The 22,420-nt window shown below is 39.7% G+C and overlaps 1 protein-coding gene across 6 annotated transcripts in view; it reads left to right on the top strand.

Annotated features, from left to right (window-relative positions):
* The window catches only part of Fas3 (fasciclin 3), a 266,165-nt gene that overhangs the window by 142,152 nt on the left and 101,593 nt on the right, over nucleotides 1-22,420 (top strand). Inside the window, exon 1 of one of the 6 annotated variants that reach the window (XM_076692049.1) lies at nucleotides 16,763-16,872. The exons of the other annotated variants lie outside the window; for them this stretch is intronic. The gene's annotated coding sequence lies outside the window, so the exon portion shown is untranslated. Of the gene's footprint in view, nucleotides 1-16,762; nucleotides 16,873-22,420 lie in introns of those variants that run through there. 6 annotated transcript variants of the gene reach the window in all.

The raw sequence follows: 22,420 nt of genomic DNA, 5'->3' as shown, positions 1-22,420 counted from the left end.
CGTGGAACGAGCTCACGGATGACGTCTTCTATTCATAAATATTACCATGCGAATATCTTTATCTTGGCTTCGTTGATTCTGTTAAAGTATCTGGATAAAGGAGAAAGGATAAGAACTAGGATCCTGAACGGTGATAGGTTCTTTTGAAAAACCGAAATATATTTTAAAGGGAAATTAGAAGGAACAGTCTGGGTTAGATTTAAATTATAAGATTGTGGTAGTAAAGATTTTCTTTCATTTTTATTATGAAGTTTATGAATGATGCCAGTGAGTGTTTATAAAGTTCGACTGCAGTTTTCAGACGAAGAATTTTGAAATATTTCCGAAAGTTCCAATGAAGAATTCGAAATTCCTGGACGTGGCCAGAAAGGCATTCTCGAAGTTCCAAAGTTTACGGTTCAAAAGTTCTCGCTGAATCTGGCGAGCTGAACGAGGAAATTTTTCATTCTATCGAAGCGCGTACGAAAAGAGACGGAAGTGGACATTCGAAACAGCTGCAAAAACCTCGTCTCTCGATTTCATAAAATTTTCTTAACTACTTTGGCTGAAATTAAATGTATATTTAAGTATAGTATAACGTACGAACGAAGTTATATAGAAGAATATATGGAAAGAGCTTGTTAGAACTCGTCCAGAGGAAAATTCTACAAAGTTTCATATCTTTTTCCTGAAAATTGAACACACGACGAGGTCAAAAAGTCACCTCTCGACGTACTTGATTTTATATGAAACTTTTCTCATAAATTAGTAGTGTGTTACTTAGTAAGTAGAGAATTTCATGCACGTTGATCAGTCTCGTTCCTCTTGACGTTCTCTCCTTTATTGCTTTCGCAGACCCTTCACGTGTTGCACGTGCGCCGTAATCAGCACGTAAACGCGTACCACTGGTACAAGCTTAATGTCACATCAAAGGGAAATCCTTTTCTAGACACCAATTGTAGGTTGTAATCCTTCGGAGACTTCGTTTAGTAGAAAATTTTAGTATACGCATTTGGAAGAACGAAAGCTACCCTTCTGTCGTTGATTGTGTCTCCAACGAGTCCGTGAAAGGGGTTTAAAATGCGATAAAATAGGATTGCCTTCGAGGGGATGATTGTCTATTAGTAAAAAATTTATGAAAAATTCTTCTAATATCTTTGACATGTGTACTTTTATGTCTCTTGAGCTACAGTAGATGTAGAATTTTATTTAAAGTAAAGCACAAAAGTACATAAATCTAACGAATTCATCCCTGCAACGCAGTCGACTAAAATTACAAAGTTTGCAATCGATTTTCTCGTTATTTTCGTCGTTGGTTCGTTCTGATAACCGTAACGAGATACTAATTAATAGCAACGTCTACGTCTGAATGAGACGTTGGTTGCGTCACAAGGTGAACAAGAAGTCGTCTCGCCCACGCGACCTTTCCCTCGCCCGCAGGAGACAACAGAGCCTCGGGGAACAATGTTTTCCACGTAAATCAAAAGGAACTTGGAAGGGCTTCAGCCGCAAAGAACACCAGTTAATGGCGTCGGGAAAGTTCGATTCGTGGAATATCGAGTTTCACCGCGAATCAATCGACTTTGTTCGACTTGGCCGACACCAGACGAATCCGTCCCGCCGAATAACCGGCTCTCCGTGAAAGTTAACGACTTTCTTCAGCACCGAATTTCCCGATAACGAAGTTTCATCACCCTACCCCTCTGTTCTGCCCCGTACCACCCCCGCCCGAACCCCTGTCGACTAACCGGAAGCGACTTCTCCGCGCCCTGTTCGGCTCACCTTTCCCTTCTTGGCCCGCATCCGCTACGCGCCGTCGACTTTCCATTCTTCTCGATCATATTTGCTCCCACGATGGATTCCCGATATCGAGAGGAATTCATCGATAAACGGACCGAATCGAGGGAGAAATGTAACAGGAACTGTAAATAGAGTTGCCGGTAGGGGGGAAGAAAAAAATTAAAGGGTCGCTTTTCGAGTTATCTCGGTCGGGTAAGTCGTTCGTTAGCTCGTTGAAAGTTTTCGGCGGTTTGTGTCGCGACAAATTCGATTTCACCACGAAAGCTCGCTGTAATTTGATTGCTCTTGATCGATACTTTAAGTGATTGAGTCCTGAACTTGATTGTAATTAAGATTCTTCGACGGTTAACGTTATTTTCTACCGGGGATATTAAAAAGTTTTGAGCGCCTACTGGTTGCCGTTCGTGCTGAGTTTTAATAAAGACCCGTATGTACATGCAGCATCCATCATGATCACTTTTGCGTCGACACTCTATTAAGTTTCATTTCTTGCTACTTCGTAAGGGTTTATTATCAGCCGCGACCAAGTCACAAACAACGTGATAAAAAAATCGAGCCGTACCCCACTGAAAATAATTCTCATGAATATAAATTGTCGAATCGTGGAGATGAGTGACGGTATAGGAAAAGAAAGGATGCTTCGTTCTCTGAAATTGACTCTTTGCCTGAAAACTAAATTCGTTACACGCCTTATTCTGTTTTTTAACCACTTTGATTTCACGCTTTTATAAATCGGATTCGAATTATAGCACAAATAGTAAAAATAAATAGTAATTATCGTACTGGATTATATTAATCTTTTGTAGGAATTTATATTCGCGAACGGTATGATATTAATGATAAATTCGTCGGATCGTAACGGATAGGTTTCATGGTGGAGCTAAAAACATTCTGTTCGATGTCAAAAATTCATCAGGGCTTAATTGCATCGCTATGAAATCCCATTAAAAAACATGGCCGGAAATGATATAAATTTCCAGCATTTCCACGGAAGGAAATCCGACTGGCTGGTTGGCTGTTCTATTTTTCAACGGGAGATACACGTCGAAAGCAATTAGTCGTGTTCCGTTCACGCGAGCTCAGTTTGTTGGCTTCAAAGAGTAATTTTACCTAATATCTCGAAACACTGAGTGGGCTTAGTAAAAGCTTGCATACTTCAAAGATATAATCCCCGGAGAAGACCGGAAATTGGATAGGAAATGAAGTGGACTGCTGAAACAGAGAACACTCGCGCCTTCCTGCTCTTTACGCTTCCGAAAGAGTCCTACGGGTAAAGTGCACTTGGTGCAAAATTGAAAAGAAAGAAACGCTGATTATCATCGTCCCCGTGGATGTCAAATTATGCTTTAATTTCTCCTCGTCTACTCTCTCTCTCCCTCTCGATCCACTTCAGACTTCGTTTCCTCTACTTATCGTTTGCCAAAGCGTGTAAATTCAATCTGGAAATGGTTATGGTTAGGACCACTGGAAATGTATGAGAAGCGATTATTAATAGCTATTAACAAACTTAATGGGCAGATTATTAGAAAGAGGACAATTAATTAATAATTTGTGCTATGTCAATTTAAATCTTAAACTTTGATCAAAATAATTACACAAACTATTAATATCCTTAATGCAAAATGTCTGCTCCAACCAATTTCCACCCTTGTATATCTTCATCTAAGAATAATCAGACGAATCTTCGCACCTCCCGAATGAACTTAAAAAGAAAGAAAAAGAACAAACAGTCACGAAGCTAAGAGGCAACGAGATGCAGGAGAACAGCTTGAATAATGGAGGCTAAAAAGACTTTATCGTTCCGCAATATGTAAACTTTCTCCTAAAAAGCAACGAGTACGGAAGATGAAAAACCTTTCAAGGATACAGCACGATTTTTCACCTTCCCACGTTGGCCGAGCGTAATGTGAATTTATGGGATTATTTTATCGCGACTTGGAACCGTGTTCGCGCTTGCAACCGTACACATCGTTGTTCTTTCAAGCTCGAGGAAATCAGATTTTCATTGCTTAATCGCGACACATCGAACACCATAAGATTTTTACACGTACACCTCGCGCTACATTGCATAGAAACATTTACGAACCATGAAATGATTCGTTACGACCTCCTCGTTTCCGGCCAGCAAGCTGCTGCGATGTAATCGCGAGCTCGTACGAATTTCCGCCAGCTTGTAAAATATTAAAACGTAATCGTGTTGCTGGTAGAACAGCGGCGATAAAGTAGACGTGTTGTAGCTTCCTAAATATTGAAACAAACGTCTTGCTTGACAAATAACGATGAATCGGTTCAGTTTTCGAAAGCTCTGCATTTGGTGATGCTAATTTATAAAATGGCGTTCGGGTACGCTGAAAAATCACAATGAAATCTCGACAGAATACGCCAGTGAGGATTGAAAGCTCACGGTATCGTCGATCTCGCGGAGGAAGCCTCTTTCCGCTTGAAGCTTTTCCAAGCGTGCTGACGCGAGTCTCGAGCCCGCGGTACCTTGGCTGGCAGTATCGATCACGACTCGGCGAACTTGTCTACGGATAAGCCTTGTGACTAGGAGCAACAGGAAAGAAAGGGACTAAGGGAAAGGAAGGGCTGATGCGCGGCCTAGACAGAGAGGTCGACAGACTGAAAGCACGCGAACAACACAAGCCTGGCAGAATAACAAATGAGCGGGCCAGGGAATGAAAGAAAGTGGAAAATAGTCGACGACCGGATGGTACGAGAGGACGAAAGAACGGAAGCGACGGAAAGGAAGAGCGGTTGGATTGAACGGCGTCGGGATGGATGACGGGAACAGAAGGCGATTGATGAAAGACACTCCTTTCTTAGAAATGTTGCCTATGGACGATGGACAGACCGAACTTCCGTTCCACGACCTTTTCGGCAATGACAAATGGAGATGCTACGTGAGAGCTTCTCTTTCAAGTACAACCTTTCGAAGAATTATTGTTTTTTAATTGATTAGTTGAATCATTTTCGAAAGATCCTAAGATTAAATGAAAAATATTCTGAAACTACGTGTCTGATTTAGCTGTAGAGGATCGAAGATATCTCGCAGAAGATTTGAGCAATTTTTCGAATTTATGAAACATTGAATAAAGTAGACGTAACTTCGACAATGGATTCTCTTCTCGAACAGTCGATCGCTCGTAAAACACACGATCAGCCGATTGAACCGGAGACGGAAGCTGGGTATCCGTGTGTGCCATGCGTCAATATAAAAGTCGTTTCGACAAGGCGTAGATTTTACAGTCAGGATGTAATCGCCTGTAACCGCAGCTGTTTAAGGAGCTTAATGAGATCGTTAGTCTGCAATCGTTTCGCGACTTACTGTCTACTTAATACCCACTTAAGGCTTTACGAGTGTTTAAAGATATCGACGCCTCTGCAGCGAGGCGACGACCATCCTTGGCCCCCTCGTAAACCAGAATCGAGAGATCTTAGAAAGCTCAACCTTTGTCCTTTTTGCTTCGCGAACCATTGAATTCTCTGTTTTATAGCAAGAAATGTACCAAATCAGCTTGTTAGAAAAGGATCTTCGAGTCGTACGAACGATTTATCCTCGGGGTACTGTTGCAGAAAATAGACTCTGATTGAACCTGAGTTTCAAATGATTTTATTGCTGTCTTCGTATTCGGAATTTCTTGGTGGAAAGATTATTCGAAAGAATTTATCTCTGATTAGAACAAAATTCAATGTATCTTACGAATGAATGAATTATTGCAAAATTTTTAAATTGAAGTAATTAAACTCTGCAGGATAATTTTGTGAAATTTATTTAAATTTGCACAGTTGTATTAAATAAAATAGAAATCGTACGGTGGAACGAATATATGTTTAATGTCAATGCCGAAGCTTCTCTGAATTTAATGGATTAGCATGGAAAATTGGGATTATACTATATTTATTGCATATTCGTTTCACATTGTCCGTGTAATTTAAAAGTTTAATCCAGAAATACTTTTCCTTCGTTTAATTAAAAATCCGCTTTCAAATATTAATGCCAGTTCAAATTTTATATTTTTGATTAAAAGAAATTTTCCGCTGACTGAATAATAAGATGTATTCAAACGGTAGATGGGCGGAAAAAATAAAGGCGCGAACAGAGCATTTTTCTAGACTGGTTTTAGAAGTTCATTGAAGGCTCCCGTAAGGTGCATAGTTGGAAATCCTCTTTCTTCTCGCGAGGCATTAGCAGGAAAATAAGAAGAAAAAAGTTACACGAAGCCAATGAGGATAGCGGAGGTGCGGAATATTTTTCTGGGTCAGAAACTGAATCAAGCGGGTTGCATCATTGAAAAGGGCTGATGCGAGGCTCAAAGCATTTTGTAAAGGACAGGCGGTTTCAAAGGCGCTTCGGAAACTTTCATCGAGGTATTCCTTCAACAGTGTGGCACTTCGAAGATTAACGTGTCACCGTGATAGTGTTGATACTCTTTCAGGACTGAAAGCTCCCCTGAAGAGGAGGCAACGGTACCGTCGACCAGAAAATAAGAGATAAGGGTGAAAAAAAAATGTTCCCTTGGTCGGGGACGAAATTTTAACGTTTGCCTTCTTTACTTTCGCATACGTTTCATCAATTTCCATCTACCGTTTCAAAGATTTAATATTACGTTTGGAACAGTTATGATTGGGTTAATCTACGAAAAGCGTACAACTGTTTGTGAACCAAAAAATTAAACATTCAAATTAAAAAAGAAATTTTAAAAACTCTCCATACTTTTATTTATATTACGTACAAAATTTAGGACATGAAACAGTCTTCTGAAAAGTTGGAAATTGTTATTTCACGGTTAAAATGAATTTGACTTTGATTACAAAATGAAAGAAGGAACGAAGGGAAGGAAACGTAGCTGAGGGATGAAAAGGGTGGAAAATTCCTTCAGAAAGAAACGATAAATCTTTACAGTTTGTAAATCAATCATCTTCAATAAGTGCTAACAAAGAAAAATTACCATTTTGAATTCCTCCTACAAAAATCTTCTAACCAATAAATTCCTGATCGCAAAACTTTCTATCACCGGTTCTACTGAGAATTTCACGTTCGCACGATCGCAGCTGGCTACAGTGTATCGGAATGGTTCATCGTATTTCGTTTCAGCTGGCAACAATCTAATTATTAGATTCCTTACGGGCTGTAACGGAGGTTTCTGCGGCAACGAGCGCAATCTAAGCTCACGGCTTGATCCGGTCGTAAGATTAAATTGAATCTGCAGGAAGGTTCGACGATCAAGTAGGTCAGGCAGGTTGCAACCGAACGGTATGCGTGTTGCCGGGGAGTTTGAAATGCGGCGAGGCTTTGCCATTCAGGGCCAACTTGCCACATAGTTGACCATTAGTATTAAAAGCTGCTTCGAAGCAGAGTTTCGGTTCGCCTCCTTTGTCGTGAACCATGCTCGCACATGGTTCCTCGACTTCTCGGTAATTCTGTTGTTTCACCAAACACGTCCGTGGCCCTGAAACTTAATCAATCTGCTCTCGTTAAAGCAATTAACTTCTGATTCCTTAAATCAATTTTCAAGGTAGTTATTTTCGTACCAGATGTCTTTCAAGATTTCGCAATAGTAAACATAAATGTTTCATGCACTGTTGAGTTGTTAGTTTCACGGTTTAAAGATACAAAGAAGAACATGCACGATTCGTGAAACGAATCTGAGAACAGATCACGCGCAAATGCGAGGTCGTGTTGCGAATCAGCCGGTTATGCAAGCAAGAAGAACGCTTCTTCGATCAGCTTCTTCGAAGGGGAAAAGAAGAGCATCGTGATAAATTTGCATGAATAAGTTACTTCCGTCGTACTGTTTACTCCGTTGAGTGGCTGTAAAGCTGCAAGTGTTTGCGTCAAATCTCAATGATACCCTGAAGTTTCGTGTTGCTTATTCACCATCGACGCGACGCCACGTAAAGGAAGCTGCTTCTTTCATCGTTGTCTGTTGCGAGGAATAAACGAGGAATTTTCAGGATCAAGTAATTTGAATATTTCTAAAGCTCGAGTAGATAATTCCCGTTTCTTTTTAATTATTTTCTTCTAAACATCCACTTGAAAAACATCTTAAGTTTGTAACAAGAGCAGTAAGGAACTCAGAATTTATTTTGCATTATCTAAAAATTCGTTCTATTGATATTAATTGCTTCTAGAGTGTATTAACGCTTGAAAATAATGCTGAAACTTGGTGAACAAAGTTTTACTCTGAACTTCGTGTTCTTGCTATTTTTCATGAATTTTTCATTGGGAACTACAATCAAGGTACACTAAGGAGAAGTCTCGTGCATCTATTAACCTCTTAAGTATTCGGTATTAAACTGTGTACTTTGCTTGTACCATATTTTCATGATTTTATTATCGAGCTTATTTTCATTTTTGCATTTGTGCTTATTTACCTATTTAATCTATTAATTTTGTATTCTAAAAATCATCTCTTTAAATGGGAATATCCCCTTATCTAAAGGGTGTTAGCATGTTCAGTTGAGTGTAAATGAAACTATCAAAATATTTTCCTTATTTCGAGCATATCGCTTCCGTCCCATCTATTTTCCTCAATTTCAATGGTAATATTCCGACAATCCCCTTTTCTTACCCCTATTTTCCGCGTCAATTACCTTCGAGCAAACCATAGTGGACAGCATAGAAGGTTCGAAAGGCCAGGCAGGAAATAACGATAGGGCTGTGTCTTGCCGTGTGACCGCACAATATGAAAGGGAGTGTAATAGATATTCACGCACAGGATCGTGCGTGATTTTGCTCCTATCCTCTTCGATTGTTCGCGAAACAAGGGGTTGTGTGTTGCATCATCGACCGTCTGACACACGTTACACACACGTCACGTAAACATTGACGTGTGCCGACCGGCTCTGTAATTATGCTGTCCCAATGAGCATTGTTACGTTTCGATAAGCAATCGCTTCGACCTACGAGACAATCGCTTCGAATTCGATCCCGTCCCCTTTCGACATCATCGCAACTTCGTGCCGCGTTTCAAATTCTTCGTGACTAATCGCATACCAAGGTATTTGTAATCGGTAATTGATTTGAAAAATTTTTTTCGATTCTTAAATTAATTACTGCTTATACAAATTAAGATGAATTTTGAAGAGAAGAATTGCGTGCTTAGGAAAATGATCACAGTAACCAAGTTTGACGGTGACAATCGAAAACGGTAATAACTGATCTATGAAATCGGTTGAATCGCGAGGCGCTGTATTATGTTCGCAAGTACCATTAAAAGTGCCATTAAACCGCGCGAATTAATCGGTTCGCGTGAAACCGTGTTCCGTCCAGTTGCCTCGACCGCGTCAAACATCGTTAGGATCCGCGTTCGAACGTATTAATTTACAAAATATTAATTCACATTGCACCGGGTGACGCGCCGATGAACTTCCAACGAATCGAGCAAACATCGGCTCGTACAAGCCGACCTGGTCCTGAGCTACTAATTCCGCCGCTTCAATGAGCATTGTTACGTTTTAACGATCATTGAAGTGTAGTAAGGGACAATGGGACTGATTACAGCCGGATGAAATCGTATTTTCATGCGACCCAACGTTGCCTCGCTCTTTATTCATCGGTCTGCGAAAGAACTGTTTTCGAAGCATTCGCCGAAGCCCAGAATAAAGCAGATCAATAATTAATGAACTTCGGTATTATTACTTAAACGAAGATATTCAAACTGTTATAAATTATTTCGTAATATAAAAATTAAAAAATTAATTAAATCACCCCGGATTTTTGATCAACATAGAATTTAATTGATAGAAGAGAAAATGTAAAGGAAAATAATCAGCTTGGGAACGTTGTTATCCGGTTTATCTGTCTTATTTGAAATGTCTTATTCGCGAAATTTCATTAGTGCGCTAAAAGCGGCAGTTGTGTAATATGAATATGCAATTTTATGACCACTCAGGGGAAACTCACGTACCTACATAAGCGAGTTATGTATTTTCATCCCGCGAGGAGGGGACTTTCCGACTTATCCGAGAGAAAAGTTAAGCTCGGACCAGAGAGTACAAAGTGTGTACACGAGCTAATAGGGATGAAGAAAAAGAGTGACACAATTTTGTACTAAAAAATTGTAATATTTCTCAATTAAGATAAACGTTTCAAATCTTTCATTACCCCGATCTTGTTTCAAGGTTGACCGAACACGAACACCTGTTAGGAGATTGCCATCTTTAATAGCGGTTAATCGTATTCGCTCTGTTGACAAGCATGAAACTGTTCGTGTTTCCATTATACACTTGCTCGGATAGTTGTCCGAAGGCGACCTACCAGGTGAACCGTGAAACGATTAACGACAAAGTCCCGATGCTTGTTTCGAGGGTGTGTCACGTGCTTTCTCATCATGCGGTGCGTGACGAATTGTTACGACGTCGTTCCACGCTCGTCCCCGAGCCTTTTTCTTTCGCCTGAAAGTCGATGACCGTCGACAACGCCGTGTTCACGCGTCGTCATTTTTCACCCGTTGAGAATCGACCGGCTCCACTCTGTCATGGCATTGTTCGACGGCAAGCAAGTAGATACGACCGACCAGTAGAGCCAGTTAGCTTTTTCCTGCCACATAATCGACTCGTGGTCTTGGTTAAATCATGTTCACCAGTCGAATCGAGTCTCCCGAGTGTTTGACCGAGTTGTTTCCTTGATCGAAACGTGTACGCCTTTCCCTACCTCCTGTTTCTGATCGAGTAATAGCATCGATCGAACAGCGTTTCTAGTTGAAAGAGCTTTCCAACGAACCTAACGCTCACGATCGATTCGATTCTCGCTTAGATATCTGTTTGAGCCGCGACTCTGATCGACCGGTGCTTTTGATCGAACGATGTCTCCGATTTAATCGCTTCAGGTCAACTAATGGGGTTATTCTTCTAATTAAATTCTACCTGCGATCGAATTTTATTTCCGGTTCAACTTGTCTTTTAATTGGTACGTGCTTTCGATTGAACTGAGCTTACACGTGTTATTGGTATTATAATCAGGTAAATGGTATTTAAATGAAATAATAGTTCCAGAGAACCATCCATAGTATTCCAGTGTTCTCTAATATATCGTTTGCAAAGTGTTCCCGGGAAAGCCGAGGAAAAATTTGCGTCTTCTGGGTCGTTCGTTCGTTGAACATCTTTCACGCTAACCGCAGAAACGGGGTAATCCAATTTCTCGTGATATTACGTAACAGCATGACAAAGTGGATTATTTTTTTTCTGTCGTTCTCGGACGGTGCGTCGAGGCGCGGCACATTCTCGTTAAGTAATTAGTTTATCGACGCTCGTCTGGACCGGAAGCGGGCATACTCGGTTGCTATTAAATACGCGATAATAATGAAATTTCCCGACGGCTTTCCCTCTATCCTAGCAAGAAGACATCCTCGCGGAACTGATAAAAAACAATCTAGACCATTCTCTGGCGAGAACAATTCTTGTCTTCTGAAAACTTTCTGGGAAGAAATATTCTGTCCCAAAACTTTTCGAAGGCGAATGGTGCCGGGTTACAATAGGCTTCATTTTCGAATCTATAATAATTCAATGGAAAGAGGGTGCGGGAGAAAGAAGAAATGTTGAAGAAGAAAAAGGGATCACGGCTCGGTGTGATCCATGCAGAGACTTTAACGCCATTTTCACGCCTAAACGTAATTTAAAAGTTTGCAAGTCACGACAACGTGCGCGGCGACACCCTGTGCTGTTAATGAAAACTCCCTCCGACTCGCACTTTCAATTTTCCGGCGTGCGCCACTGCTTCCGACCTCCTTTCTTCCGGCCTCTTCCGCCGTCTGTTCTTTGTGCCCTCTTCGTTTCCCCGTAGAACGCGTCTGGGTTAGTCATTTTTACCCTCTTAACGGCTGTTCGCTCGGTATACAAGTTCCTTGTCTTATAAGCTGGCGGGTTCATATTCTTTTAGTAGAAGGTTCCGTTGTTGCTATCGTTTATTCCCTCGCCGTTTCGTACCCTTATCTCTCCACGAGCATGTTCTTCTACCTCTTCGAGTCGCGTTTTGCTGAAAATTGTGTCCATGAAAATATTGGAAACTCCCTTTGAAGTTCATTTTATACAGTACTAGGACCTCTGGGACTCTTCCCTTCAATCTTTCTGCTTCGTTTACGTACACGGGTTTTGTTGAAAATATTTGAAACTTGAGGGAATATAATACAAAGGGTTATTGCTTCTCGATGAAATTAATATTGCTGTTAATTAGCCTTTGGTAGGATTGAATGCAATTATCGTGCATTTCTTTAATAAAATAAAAATTTGCAAAAGATGGAAATTTAATTTATTTCTATCTCTGATATGAAGAATATTCGTCGTATTTTTTCGAGATAGATTTTGCAGTTAAAAATTAAATGAAACGCGAGCCAGCCGTTTCGGACGGTTTCTCCGAGCAGTTTTGCGCTGCTTGCAACGCGTTTTTCCAAAGTGGCTCGCACCAGAAAGCGAACACACACGCGGAGGGGCGGAACATCGCGATGGGGTGCAAATAAGCGCAAAATGACTGTCGGCAGCTGGCCATATTGGCGTGAAGTTGGAAAACGTCGGCGATACGCGAAAGCTTGACACCGATCCGCTCAGAATTCATATCTCGCGAAAGTTTAACGTCGTCGACAGGCATCGACGTCGTCGTAGGGTGAGGAAAAAATAATTTCGAGCAGCCTCGAACGAGCTAGGGATTTTACGATCGCGTGTCGTCGAACCGTTTACGCGCTGTAAAAAAAATATCGCTGCTCAGCGATAAGAAAGGAGAAAATTAGATGGAAATTGCTGTTCGACAGTTAAGCCGATCATGATTCCTCCACTTGTTGATTCCGATGACTTTAATAGGAATCAGTGTTTTATAACTTGTTTTAATTTGTATAAAACCTCTTTCTTTTCTTGTCAGTGAATCTGAGCAATCGTGAATCTTGTAATTTAATTCGAATTAATCAAAAAGATCCTTTTTTTTAAATATCAATGAAATTTAAACGTCTGTGTGTATTTAGTTTCAATAAATCTTTCTGACAACAATAACAATGATAGGAGTTCTCGTTTTATTGTGATTCTTGAAAAGCATGTCCCAAGACACATTGAAATCAGGGACGCCCTTAGTTCAGTGCCAAAGGAATCCGGTACAACGCTTTACGGGTTGACATTTATTGCGCCACTCTTTTCTCTCGATGCCAACAGATAAATATCGGCGCGAGTTCGCACCAGGTCGTGGAAAGAAATTGTGAGAGAAGCGAGCGTGTGTGTCCCGCGAGAATAGAAACTCCGTTGAGAACGGGGCTCAGGATTTTCGGTAAAGAGCGGTTCGACTACGTTTACCCTTTTTTATTCCTAGCATTAAATTGAACGAAATTTCCTTGCTGAAATTATATGTCACCGAGACTTACTTCCTAACCATCGTATTATAAAATTTCCTGTTCGTTCCATCATTTTTTATTATTTTATTTGGCAAGACTTATATCTCAAAGTGTTCCCCTCGAATTTTAGTTTAAACTTTTATGCTCCACGGCAGGAATATTTGCCTGCGTCTCGGGTCTCGAACCTCCTTGTTCGTATTTTTCATTTCAAGTTTCTTGACACTATACTCGGTACTAAAAGAATCAGGAAACTTTTGAAAGTTGCGATATTCGAGGCGAAGTGGCATTAAAGTAAGAAGAAAGAGGGAAACGAAAATTTCGAGTAAAGGGAAACGCGTAAAATTTTGAACGTCTACCAGTGAAATCTAATTTTGTATAACAGCAAGGATTTGAGAGATTGCAATTTTGACCGATAATTCATCAGAAGAGGGTGGGCATGTTAAGTGTCGGCATAGTTCAACGCGATTACAACGTGCGCTCTAAACATGCTCGTTTCTTGCAAAATTTATAGGCGAATTTGTGCATATGAGCCTTGCCTAATACAACGCGCTCCATGTAAGCGCTCTTCAATGGAAATAACCGCAAAGCTCATACGGCGTAATTAATGCGGCCTACTAAATTTATTTTAATCGCCGAGATTACCAGGAATAATCACCGCTAAGTGGTGTTCGCCATCTAATATCGTTGATACCACTGTTTCGCTATTCGAGTAAATCGTGCGTAATTAGCAGTAATGTTACACGATTGTTGCTTGATCATTTGGTTACTCTATAAATGGAGGAAATTCGATATCCTAAGCTCGCTAACGAAATCAGTTTGCGATCGTTACACGAAGATTCGCGATTTGCGAAGAAATGGAATACTGTGAAGATAAATAAATTATACTCAGTCTTATCTTTGATACGTTGAGTTGCTCGTTAAAAAATATCTTTTTTTAGAAAGAGAACAGAGTATATCAAAGCAGATCGTGAAAGTTTGAAGTATTCGATTCATGTTCTGAATAATATATTGGTAGAAACGATTTAGTTGCCTGGTAGAATGATAATTCAGTAAAAATACATCGTAAAGTCGATCGCCGTCGGTGAAATCGGTACATTTCGGAGGAGGAGAAGAAAAGGATTTGGTTCGCGCAACTTGAGCCTGCTAGTCGATGTTTCCACGAAGGCTCGAGGTCCAATAAAGCTGTCGAAGGAAATATTCTCGTGGAAAGTATCCACGGGGGCTTCGATCGTCCGCGAGTCGGCCGGATGCAATTCGTCTGAATCTGCATTGAATCGCTGCAAGGCCCGCATTGTTCAAGTCGGACCGGTGTTACGGACAAACGAGAGAATTGATATTTTTCCGTCGTCCCGCATAGATAATGCCCCTATTGAATTGCATTCGTCGTGAGCGACGGTTGAACGAACGAAGAGAAGTAAAAAAAAAGAAGAGAAAAGCGAAACGAGGAGAAAAAAATGGTGAAGGAAAAACGAAGAAGATGAAAAAAAGATAATAATAATTGGATCGTAGAAGAAGTCGACGGCCTTCTAACAGGCTTGGCTTGGTATTATTTCACGAAATATTACTTTCAATCTCTAACGAAGTACAAGCCGTCGCTTCGAACAATCTTCATTGTGCCAGAGCGCAACAAAAGGGTGTCATTAAACGTGTCTGGCGGCACGTTGCTGCCACCGAGAAAAGATTAGGCGGCGGCTGGTTTTTAATTTAATTGTAATTAAAAGTAAACGAGGCCACGCGTTCCACGTTAACGACCTTAGAACTCACGGTCTGGTGAAATTATATAGGCTACCTCGTCGATTGTGAATGAAAGTTTCGATTGTCCTCCTCTTGGTTTCTCTCGATTTTCATCCTTTCCCGTGGAAAATTTTCGTAATCAAATTAATTATCTTTTTCTCTCTTTCTGTATTTTTCTATACAATTTCAGAACATAGCTTCAGTTATTCAATTCAATGCTCGTATAGCCAACTGGTTCTCTATTTTTGTATTTTATTTCAATAATGATTTATGTTCTGATAAAAGGAATACGAGTTTCGAATTTTCAGAAATATATTTTATTCTCTCTCGATCTTCCACAAAATATTTTAAAACAAATACATAAAAATGGTCTGGTTATTCGGTTCAATAACGCCGGAAGGGCTGTCGTCTCGCGGTCTGCGGGCAATTCGTTACGAAACACCGCGAAAGTTTCGGGTGTGAATAGCAAGCTCTTAAACAGGGCGCGTTCAACCACGAAATAAGACACTAAACAACGGGCACAGTGAAAATCTTGTCCGTCGCGAACATGCAAGACCACCTTCAAGGGCCATTACTCGCGGGCCAATAATTATTCGCCGGCCTCCACGTAAGACAGGCCGCCATTGTGAGCCCTAGCCGCTTTCAATACGATTGTCCCTAGCGCTGCTTATTGTCGAAAGTTTCCATTGTCATTATTATTTCGTCGCATTATGTCCGGAGATTTATGGGCTCGTGTAATTTCGCTTCGCAAGGTCCTGATCACACGAACCGTTCGACGTATCGTGGCTTCTATTTCCACAACGTGAGAGCGAACTTTATCGGGATCGCCATTTCTTTTTTTATCAAATCAAATGAAATTGTACTCTAAATTTTCTATTTGATCGGATGGAGATAAAATGTCCCAACTCTGTGTTGTATAGAATAAAGATCATTCATTGTCTGTCAATAAACTATTAAAACGGTGCGAAAATAGCACGGAATTGAACAATCCTCTGTTCCAACGTCGACGAATGGAACATGCCTTAATGGAGACCGATAATTAGGTTTCAAGTAACCAGATCGAGGATTGACGTTCGATTGGTCGCAGTATTTCTGCACGAATTTGTAATTCTCCGACAAAGAGGGTCGAGAGGAAGGAATTGGTGATGGGTGTCTGCAATTTTGTGGTGCAAGCCTGACGATTTGCATTGCAAGACCACGTCCTAGCCGAGACTTCCTTCCTTGAACGAGCTCTAATTCTCGAGGACCAGCCAGACGTCCGATTTCCGATTTTCTGGTCCCCCTTCCTTGAGAATCCGGAAGTCGGTGTTCGAGTGGTTCAGTCCATTTCTGCTTCCAGCCTCACCACTCCATTTACCCGATTTTCCTGGTCGATCTTTGAATTCCGTGCACTTGCTGATTCCGTGCTTTTTGAGAGAATATTTGGGGGTTGCAACTTGCCACTTAATATATTGATTACATAGTTTAATTTATCCATAGGATTGAGGCATCGAATACATATTTCAGATTTAAGTATCTCACATTTAATTTAACAAGTCCATTTATTGCTTTCGAAATCGAAAGTTATACAGTCCGTATTATTGTGCAATAACCCCTTTCTCTAAAAGAAAATCCAGATAAATTCGAAATCGTTTGCTGAACGCGACGAGCGTGAAACGCGAACGAGTCCACGCTCGATTAACATTTACTCGTAACAAATTCGCGTTTACGCGACGTCAGGATGAATTTCATCCCCTAAAACTTTATACCGTGCAATTAAGAATAATGCATTCGTTACAGCATTGCGATAATAGCCATTGCGATCAACACACGGTTGGAAACACGACATTTTGTGTTTTATAGGGCTCGTCAATGTTATAGTTTAATATTGTGCAGCAGTAAAAACGTTGTTGATCTTTATGAATATCATTAATATTTTGTGTTCTTTTCTGTTTCAGGTGAGCTTCCGGTATTAAAGAGAAATGCTTGACTGTAGCTGTTGATCCTCTGCACTGTTGCTACTGCTCCTCCTTTGATTTTCCATCCTATGAATTAGAGGAAGAATAGGGTAAGTTAATAAGATTTACTGTATGATCGTTAATATGAAGATTATCGATAGGAGGAACTATGACATGAATTAATGAACAAAAAAAGTAGCTATTTTAAAAGCGCCACTCGTTTCGTGTGAATGATTCTCTGAGGTAGAAAATAAAGGGGTCGAAGGGGATAAAAAGAGGAGCCGTAGGGAAAACAGTGGTCAAGGAAACGAACGAAAATTTCCTGGTGACTGGAGCATAAACACAAATACGAAAAACTGTGAGGGTACAGATGAGGATAAAGAGAGGCTCTGACGATGAGGGTTGAAAGGGGTCGAAAGAGGTTGGAGCGAGAGAAATGGTCGGTGCGGCGACAAAAACGGCGATTAGGGGAGGTGCTGACAGGGCTTGGGCGGGTAATGCTGACCGCACACCGCAGCGTACACCTGCGACCCCTTTACCCTCCTTTCTACCCTGAAACCCATGGGACTAGTTCGAGATATCTCTCGTAATTCCGATAAAATAATGACCATCGACAGCCCAGGTTAAATAAAACAATCGGGCAAGCTTTTTCTACACCCTTAATCGAACGTTCGATTGAAATTCCTGTGTTTTGTGTAGTTATAAAACGTACGAGTTGTAATGAGCTTGTTAATGAACTATTACAATTTTATAATAGGTACTTGGTTTTAAAATTATTCTTTAAAACATTCAGAATATTTTATTTAAAAATCTGCTATAAATTAATTTGATATTTAGATTGTTCAACTCCATACAACTTAATTTTTATTATTCGTGAAAGCTCGTTTCTTATTAAAGAAAAGTTCACTCTATTTATTATTAGAAACAGTCCTTCAGTTTCACGTCGTATTTCATACAATGTTTCTGCCTCTAAAAGTAGAAATGCCCCAATCCATCACGATCATACAACCTTGCAATATTCTGCCATTTGAAATACATGAAGGGACTAATCCGAATTTCAATACTGATTTTAAACACGCTCTTTTTTATCTAGAAATACATTCATCCAATGAGGAAAAACGTTGGTAGCCTGAAATCCCGGTGGATTTCATTTCTTACGGTACGGTTACCCGCGGAACGGGATGTAGATTTTCACGTGTCAAAAATTACACGGCGTGTCCTGGTAGAATGCTCGCTTCGGGACAATATTTTACGATCGTTAGCCCGAGCGGATTTCGAGGCACGGCAGAACGCTTTTATTAGGTTTAACGCCGGTTGAACGGCACCGTTGTCACACTCGTTCCGTTTATACACAGGATTTTCGTATTGATTTTACTAATTAGCCGCCATCGTGCTCGCTACTGTGCGCGTAAGAGACCCACCCTCTTACCACTCTACGCTTACTTTCTTTCAACAGAATTATTTTTGCTGTATATAATTTTCTCTATATACACTTAAAATATTAAGTGTTATGAAAATTACCAGCGTTACAAATTTCATTTATACATAAGTAATTAAAAAAATATAGAAAGAGAAGATTCTGAATAGTACCAGAATTCTTTCTTCATGCTAACTACAACATTATCTCAAGAAACACATTTCATTTTTTCTTTCGCTATCTTTCAAGTTTCATGCTTTAAAGTGATCTCGTGATGAAAGGGTGCGAAAGACACGGTAACATTAAGAGTTCTTAAACCTGTACACGACTTTGCTACAAGTGTACTCCTCTTTCTTTCTTTCCTTACATTTTAATTGCTAGTGTCACTTGCTGTTCCTTTATCTCTCTGTCTTATCGTCGCCTAACGTTTTACGTGTCTGATAAGGTGAGGAATTTACATGACCACCGGTTCGTCCGTCTTCGATCCTTTTAAGGGAACCATTATGTACACGAGCCGGTTGTGTGTTCAACAGAAACAACCTAACTTGAAACGTGTAGTTTAACCACCGACAGGAGGACATTGTACAAACCCTGGCAACCTTCGCTGAGAACAAGTACACAGGAGCAATTTAATTACATGTATAAATATCTTATAGGACTTAGAATATCGGTTATTATTCTAGAAAACTATCATGATAGTAGCTGAAGCCAAAAATAAAAGTCTGAATAGATTTAGACATTTAGTTTTTGATATATAAATATTTTTGACTGAATTAAACTCTGTCGTATAAAAAAAAGAGATAAAGCTTGAAATGAAGCAGTATGACGTTTATATGAAGCACAACGTCAATTATTCACAGTATGAGAGCAACTAAGCTGTAGTTTAGGAATAATTTCACAAATTCGCACGTTTGTTTAAAAGAATAATATCTATGCAAATGACCGCGAACGGGCTGCACCACCGACTGCAACTACTGTGCCATTAATTACGTTTTCATTAGTTTATTTGTCGGGTAACGAGGACGAAAAAGCGACGCGGAATCCTGGTCGACCTAGTGTTTGCGAATCGTGGAAAGAGATTTGTTTTTCTGTTTACGTGCCATCTGTTTCGCGCGGAATGCTTGAACATCGACTCGAGTTTCAAACCACGAACGTAAATCAATTCGTACGAAATTGATTTTTCTTTCGTTCCAGATTTGTGCTATTTGTGTTATTTTTCGGCTTTCAGGTGTTATTTTTTATACTAAAGATTAAAACGTTAGAATTTCTCTTTAGTTATTTTATTTGTGGTGCCGGGTTACTGGTAACCACCATTCAACGTGCTAATATTAGTAGGTTTTAGAATTTTAATTCTGTTTCCTTTGCTAAATTTGTAATTCGTGAATGCTGCTGTTATTGATTTGTTGTTAGAAATGGAAACGTTATATTTGGATAAATTATAGAAAGTTATCACACGGTAAATCAAGTCTTTAAAAATATTCTATTTATTTTTGCTAATTTCTTCTCTTCGAAAACCTATTTTTCGTCCATTTTCACCATACAAGAGAATCAAAAAGAAAAAGCTGCACGTTCTTGTCCCGTTGATTTTTCGTGTGGTAAATTGCCCTTGTTATTGAGCCTATCGCTCAAAGGAGCCTTCGACCGGTAAAGAACTGTTTGAAATAAGGGTTGGGAAGACAAAGCGCAGGAAAAGGGTCGTGAAAAAGGAAAATTGGAAGTAGACGCAAGTCAGCAGAAACAGCGGAGCATTTTGTTGGCCAAAGGTAGGGCAAAAAGTGAAGCCTGCGAAACAAAGGGTCGAAGCGTCACATGTTTTTCCTCGTTAAGCTGGCTCTACTTAAGCAAATTGCTTAATTAACTCATCTAATTATACGGCAGATCCTCCACCCTTAAGTCCCGAACGCTTTCCACGCCAAGGGAAGCTTTGCAAAGCAAGGACTCGTTGATTCTACTTTAGTTCAGTGATAAGTCGTCTTCAGTTCGATCGTTCTATCTTTTTTTTTCATTGCTTTCTTTAGCTTTTCTTTTCTTTACGTTTGAAAATTATTTGCTGAATAGTTTAACATAACTAAAACGCTAAATTTTAATATTACTATGAATAGACTCAAAATAATAGTTCGTGTAACACTAGATCACTTCAACGTTTACGTTGAAAGTGTTATTTTTATTTTATTTTATTTTTAGTTTCTGTAAAAACAGAGTGTTCGAAGGAAATTCGAGCACAAAAATGTGTACAAGAGCAAATTAGATCCGTGGCTCGAAACAAAGAGCTAGAATTTTCACGACTCACGAAGGGCTTCTATTTTCCCAATTATTCCGCGACTCTGACGTTTCCACGCAGAGGAAGATTTTTGGGCAAAATAATTATAAAGTCTCTTCTATCTGGTTTCCCCGAAAATTCCGAACGGTCGAGCAACTTCAACCGGATAGACAGGCGCAATTAAAACCGGCGCGGTAATTGAATCGTAGAACCGAAACTTTCGTTAATGAGCCGCTATCAGTACGTAACGGTTGTTTTAACGAGTATTGCTTGGAATATAAGGCTTCCGGTGCGGCCCTCTGAGGCCACTCTAATTATCCTTACGCTCCCTTCGACGAGCTTTTCGCTGTTACCTTCTGCTTTTTGTTCTTCTCTTTCTTTAATATTCCATTTTATTTTGACCCTCTTTGCTGACGCTTGATTGCGTGACTTCATTTTTCAAACTAATTATAGCGTTGATACACTATCCTGGTAATTACTTTCTCAACTATGTTTTTTTTTTTTTTTTTAATGAATGTGGGTCACTTAAAGTCTACTTTTTCGATATCACACGTTTTCTGACTCTTATTATATTCCTTTGATGTATTTATAGCTGGACACTTTCACCTACAGCATCATATTCATTATCTTTTATTCTTCTAATTAGTTCCTTTATTCACAAACTTTCTTCTCGTTAGTGTAAAATATTCTTCAGCTAAAATTAGCTTAAGGTAGAAAAAAGGAGCAGGGATTAACCATTTACTGCTCAGCTGGAATAGTGTTTGCGGCTTTTACTTTAGTAATGAATGAATTGAATGAAATGAGGATTTGACGGATGAAGGTTTAAAGCAGCGCTTTAAAGCTGAGCACCGCAGCTTTAAAAGCTTTCTCCGCTGATATAGCACCGGAACGTTGACAGATAGCGTTCGAAGGGATTTTGTGAAATAGAATTTTTCTGTAAAAATGATTTCCTTCTTTGTTTATCTTTCTTCGAAATCTATTGCTCGATTCAGTACCGCGTTTCGCAACGAGTTTAGTATTTTACTAGCGTTCCGCGAATTTCCGGCGAGTATACTCGCACAAACAAGTCAAGGATTCTACAAATCTTGTACGAGTGCTCTGCGAACATTCTACAAGTGTTTTCCTCGCATTCTTGAATGAGTCAACAATAATCTACCAGAGTTCTCGTTTCGCTAAAACTGCAAGCGTTTCTCCACCGATAAGTTCACTCATGGTTGCTGTTGATTATTTGGTAAAAGTATATTAATAGAACAAGAGCTTTTATTAGTGTTTCATTTATTTTCCTTAACTTTGTTAAACAAAATTATTCATTGAAACACCTGAAGGGTTGAAGTTATACATGAAAATTTGACAAACCTTCCCAAATAATTTCGCATTTACTTAATATTTCTTTTTCCCTCACGATCAGTATCAATCGGTTATACGAAAACATAACTTTGTCTGTGGAGAATGTTGGCCAAAGTATTCGAGTTAGTTGAAACGATGGCATACTAGAGGCGTTTAATTGCTATGGGTGTTCTCGTTGCTTCTGTTCTACCCTTACCAAAGTTTTGTTTCGATAACGATTTTCATTTACTTCGCCATTCTGAGATCCCTTAGAAGGCACGAGACAGGCAAGGGTTGCTTATCCGATCGTGCTCTCGTTACTTCTCATTTAATTACTTCATAGACTCCCGCGAGGTCGAACATGATTAGAACACCGAGCAAACGGGGGTTTCAAGCAAATTGGACGATCGCAAGTTTGCTATCAATTCCTCTGATGGACCGTTATAAGCCACCTACTTGTGGAAATTATTTCGTGCTAGACTGATAATTATCTTGGATCCTCATTGCTCGGGTAATTGGCATCTTTGAACGATTTGAATTGAAATAGAAATAGCAATGCTCATATTTAGAAATAAAATTGAAAATTTTTTAATATTCCTTCTTTCCAGATGATTCACATAAAGAATTAGTTTACAATTTCAAAAATACTAATGAA

This window comes from Osmia lignaria, chromosome 14 (assembly GCF_051020975.1).
Source record: "Osmia lignaria lignaria isolate PbOS001 chromosome 14, iyOsmLign1, whole genome shotgun sequence".
Taxonomy (NCBI): domain Eukaryota; kingdom Metazoa; phylum Arthropoda; class Insecta; order Hymenoptera; family Megachilidae; genus Osmia; species Osmia lignaria.
Note: the sequence above shows the minus strand (reverse complement) of the source record. Positions and strands in the feature narration are given on the sequence as shown.